Raw genomic sequence first — 6,000 nt, 5'->3', positions numbered from 1 at the left:
GTGCAATTAAATTGATTGTGACATTATCCCAAATGTATCTAGAATGTTTAAATCCAGAGAAATAAGCAGTTTTAACCAGGACACACATCGTGTCGTACCAGATCATACCCGTGTTACCCTCAATTTTATTTTGTAGAAACCATGGAAACACCAAAGAAGCCAAGAAGAATACATATATATATATATATATATATATATATATATATATATATATATATATATATATATATATATATATTATATATATATATATATTATGTGTTTTATTAGACAGGTGAGCAACTGTTTGGATACATTCATTGACAGAAAGCGAATCATTGTTATGCAGCTCAACACAGTTAGTCTTTTTGTCTAAATCTTGTTTTCCTGATTTACCGCGAGTACCATATTTACCATGCCTAATATCGATCTAGCTCACTGCAGAGTGTAACACGTGTCTCATAGTAGCCACAGTAGCGAACACATAGTAGCATTATAATTATACGTGTTCCTTTAATGACAACAATGACAACAATGACGTTTACAATATATATAGGATATATGCAATAGGAAACTACTGTAATTTTTTTTTATAGAAGTGAACCTTTTGATGTAAGATAACAATTTTGGTGTTTGTTTTTGTTCATGTGCCAACACCACTCACATTTTCTTACTATACTGACATATTGCTTTCTTTATTAGCATTGTTCGTTCTCAGGGAGCAACACTGTGGACTTCCTGGTCATTCACGTCATCTGATTTGTTAGAATGTAAATTTTTTATTTAGCAAAGACATAATTCTGCCCTGCGAAACCCACAAATGACTCTGCTTATCTCATATCTCTAGTACAGCCTTCTTTATTTGCATTTATTTTGCTAACATGCAACATTTACTCCTCATGTAATAAACTTTATGGTCTAGTTATTTTGAAAAAAAAAAAAGCCTGCAGGTTTTGTTTTCTAACCTGATTTGGTTCGGTTCTTTGGCTACAAAAGTTGAGGAAAGAAAAGTTTGGACACATCTATGATTCATTTCTTTACACTATTTTCCAACACTTTGGAATAACGGTGAAGTCATCAAAACCATTAAAAAAAAACATCCAACTCACTTCAATTTTTCTTACAGTATGCAGGCACTATTTATTATTGTGTACAAAGCTTGTTTCAAGGATTTAAGCAGAAGCCTTTTGATCAAAAGTTTGTTTGTTGTTTGTTGATTGATTGATTGAGTGAGCGAGTGAGTGAGTGAGTGATTTATTGAGTGAGTGAGTGGGTGAGTGGGTGAGTGAGTGAGTGATTGATTGATTGATTGATTGATTGATTGATTGATTGAGTGAGTGAGTGAGTGGTTGGTTGGTTGCTTGGACGGGTGAGTGGTTGGTTGGGTGGATGGGTGAGTGAGCGAGTGAGTGAGTGAGTGATTGAGTGAGTGAGTGGGTGAGTGAGTGAGTGATTGATTGAGTGAGTGAGTGAGTGAGTGAGTGAGTGAGTGAGTGTGAGTGAGTGAGTGAGTGAGTGAGTGAGTGAGTGAGTGAGTGAGTGAGTGAGTGGTTGGTTGGTTGGTTGCTTGGACGGGTGAGTGGTTGGTTGGGTGGGTGAGTGGGTGAGTGAGTGAACGAACGAGTGAGAGGTTGGTTGGTTGGTTGGTTGGTTGGGTGAGTGAGTGGTTTGTTGGTTGGTTGATTAATTGATTGATTGATTGACTAGCCAGTTGATAATACCTAGAATATCAAAATCGACTTCTGGCGGTAGATCATTTTCCTATTTAGCACCTAAACTTTGGAACAGTCTCCCTAACATTGTCCGGGAAGCAGACACACTCTGTAAGTTTAAATCTAGAATAAAAACACATATTTTTTTCCTGGAATTCACATAGAACATTATACATTTCTATTATTCAAATCAGTTAAATGAGTATTAGGCTGCATAGATTAGGTCAGCCGGAACCGGGGACACTTCACACCTGATGTACTCGTTACATCATAAGAAGAATGGCATCTACGCTAATGTTAGTCTTTCCATTTATTCCGAGGTTTACTGAAGTCGGCCGGATCCGGGCCGTATCCAGATCAGGCGGTGAACCTGCGCCTGGACTCGACCACAGCACATCCCTGAAGTGCCAGCCTCATCGGCCCTGTGAAGGCCCTTAGGAAACTTCAACAAACTCGTCTCCATACCGGCGTGATGACTCCGACCTCCAACCAGATGGAACTGGATAAATATTGTGAATGTTCTGATCCAATCTGATTTCTGACCTGTATTGTTGCCCGAATCATGATCATATACTGTTCGCTCGTTGGCCAGAGGAGAACTGGCCCCCGACTGAGCCTGGTTTCTTCCAAGGTTTTTTTTCTCCATTCTGTCTCCTGATGGAGATTTGGTTCCTTGCCACTGTTGCCTTGGCTTTTGGCTTGCTTAGTTGGGGACATTTAATATTCAACAATAATATTGATCTACCTTGCTTCAGGTGGACGATGACGCAATTTTCTTCTAGAAACAAACTTGTATTATGTTGTCACTGTGAAGCTGCTTTGATACAATCTGTATTGTAAAAAGTGCTATATAAAGGTGACTTGACAGAAACACTGTGTCGAAGGTCTAAAATAAATAAATAATGTATCTGATCACCACAGAATTATTCAAAATAACCATCCATCAGATGCTAGTTTGAATATCAGTAAAATTCAGTTGTTTGGGGAATCAGTCCTCAAGGAAACAGAGCTGGTCAACAGCAGGCTCATTCATTTACAGTAGCTATATAAACAAAAGCACAAGATACAATCGCTGCTCACAAATACTGCTCAAAATAGCACAACTGTATTTGCATCTTACTTTGCATGCCCTCATAATTTTTATGAAATGAAGCCTACTTTACGGACGTTTGCATGCTTCTCATGGCATTTTATGCTTATTTTTTGGTGATACCGGTTTACAATTATAACATTAAAGGCAGATACATGCTTCTCACTGTTGCTTTTGTGCATATTCAAAACATTGTCATATTAATCATAACAGGAAAATTTGTTTGTTCGTTTATTAATTTGTGTCAAACTCAAGCTACCTAAATTATTTATGTTTTCCAAACTTTTTTGTCGGCCAAATTATTTACAGTCCTGAAATATTTACTTTGGCTCAAGTTCATATTTAAATAATTTAAAGACACATTCACATATTCACGGTTCTCTGATGTCAGTTAATGGTCACATGACCATGCAGGTAAACAAACTAAAAAAAGATTACATATTTTATAAGCGTTTTATTTTGGTTGTTTTTTAATGTTTTAAATTGATTTAAATGTAATGATTAGATTTTGTTGTTGTTGTACTTTTACAACCCCCCTGCAATTTGTGAAACCCTGGTTTAAATTGGTTTAAAAACTGACAAGGCAGAAAGGTTTCATGCTTAGTTTTAGTAACGATTAATTACATTAATTACGTAATGTATCTAAATAAATGCACGCACTGATGCAATGCTGACTGAAACAACTAAGGAGAAGTTGGAGGTCAAAAGTCTCCCATGGTGGCCTGGTTACTTCGGGGCAGATGTCAGTTCAATGTATTTGTTTAGTGTTTTTCATAATCCATAAAGGTATGCTATAAAGCAGCTGTACAAAGCCCAGAGCTTGACACGAGCCCCAGTGAGGAAACAGGAATTGGTCAGGAAAAGCTCTGGGATGATCCAGAATAAACACTATGTTTACAGTAGTCAGCACTCTGAAAACATTATGTAAATGCAGACGATATTTTCCTTATGCTGTTTAAGGGATTAAGAGAAAGTGCTTTGTCTTAATCCCTTAAATAGGCAAGAAAATGCTGTGAGGATGTTTTTTTTCTTTTTTTTCTGGTACTTTAAAAATGGCTTTCCGGTAAGCTTGTTCATGCAAAACAGCATCATTACAACACATCTATTTTACATTGCAAATCTATCTGAGAAACACAAGAAAAAAAATCTAACCTGAATGAAGGGAACACACTACATGCTGTGAAGATATCTTCTGCTTTGACTAGTTTATGGTGCCACGTGAGTGTATACTGCAAATTATGTACACATTTTAAATAGCATAGTCTGTTCCCTACATAGGCAACATTCACTCTTACAAACAAAGATTATCTATGTGGTGAACATGAAGAACCTTGCCATTGCACAACAGGTTCTTGTAGTGGAAAAAAGGTTATTTAGATTATTAAAATGGTCTTCACACTAAGAAAAAAATGTTTTTTTAGTCTTTTAGAACAGTAAGGTTCTTTGGGGAACCAAAAATGGTTCTTCTATGGCATCGCTGCAAAAAATTCCTCTTGAACCTTTAATTCTAAGACTGTGGTTGGACAAGAAAGTGCTGTTGAAAGCTTCATTTAACAGGAAGTTCCTTCCTGATGGCTATCATGTGATTCCCAGAGTCTTTGGACTGCCACCGTCAGCTCTCCGTACTTCCGTAAGAGAACTGACATTTAGCCAAGAAATGGCATTCTGAAATGTCAGCATGACATTTGTCTGTTTATAAAGTTGCATTTACGACATCTCAGCTGAGCATCTGACCATGAAACCTACAATCTGCTTTAATTAAACCACTGCATTTTCCTTCTATTTTCACTTTAAATCAGAGTTCTGTCTTCAGAGATGTTACGGGAACGTATCCTTTTCTGTCTTTCCTCAAAATGGGTCTAGAGGTTTCACCGGTGTAGCAATTGAAGAAACCCCATGGTTCCTCGGGTATGTTTTCATTGTTACGGTGCAGTGTTAGGCACATGTGGGGCCTTTCTGGATTTGACACACTGGAGACATCTGCTGGTCACATGTAAGAAGAACCAAAACAATGACAATGCAGAGGCTTGAAATTGGGAAGATACTTGCATTCCTTTAAAGATAAAATTATATATAATGCATATACTTTGTCCAGCCTAAATAACGTCTCTTTTTGAATTTAAATAGGCAAATGCTTAAAGCTAAAATATGTCAGATTTTTGTAATAAAATATTCAAAAATCACTTGTACAGTGTGATACTGTATATGTCCTGCAGTTGTGTACTTACAATATCCCAAAAGTTCCCAAAGATTTTTAATTTCAGAGAAATTCAAATTTTAAATAATGGCTCGTCCCTGTTCACTTGTCCCTTGTCAATGACGTAATACCCGCGTTATCTCTGGTTTCCGCTCGTACTAACATAGTAACCATGGTGACGTTACGTCTAGCGGCACGCTCATGCAGTTGTTGTTTCGTTCAAACATTATGGACCATGGCCAGCAGACTTTGGGACAAAAGGAGAACTAAAACGAGGATCAATATCAGCGTGGCGTTTTCGAGACGCAGAGAGCTCCGCGTCCGTGACATACTTCGACTTGACAGCAACACTGCTCTTACATGTACTTTATTAGACAGGTGAGCAAATGTACATAAAACTAATCAATATTATATAGCTCAACATGACGAAATGTAAGAATATGATCAGTATGTTATTCTAATGTTGATCTGGCTTACTGCTAGTCTCATACAGACAAACTGACACATAGAATAACATTATAACTTTAAACACACTAGTGTGCAGTTTAGTGTGATAGTGTAGACCGAGTGAAACAGCGCTGCGTTACCTCACCAGTTTAATTTGTCTAACTGACCTGTGTGAGTATTAATTCAGCACTTGCGGGTAAATTGAATTCCTTTATATCCGCGGGACTCGCGTGTGGCGCTTATATTTGTCTCTCATTATTAATCGCGCCCTGCTTCATACCACAGTCATGTTAAAAACATCAATGTATTCACTTATCCATAAACTTCATTGATCCATCAGCTTGACGACAAGATCCTTAATTCCGCTTAATGCGTCATTACCTACGCCTTTGTTATTGTATGAGGTTAGCGACCCCTAGCGGCTGAAAAAAAATACATATTGTAGCTTTAAGAGTCTATGATTGGATCATTATTACAGTGATTATGTTTCTATCATTCTATCATCTTCTAACCCTAATTGATGGAGTGTGTAGCTTTTCATTTATTAAACAACCATGTCAAGATTCATCAGGCTC

This window comes from Phoxinus phoxinus, assembly GCF_949152265.1.
Source record: "Phoxinus phoxinus genome assembly, chromosome: 13".
Taxonomy (NCBI): Eukaryota; Metazoa; Chordata; class Actinopteri; order Cypriniformes; family Leuciscidae; genus Phoxinus; species Phoxinus phoxinus.
This window is presented reverse-complemented; position numbering follows the sequence as displayed.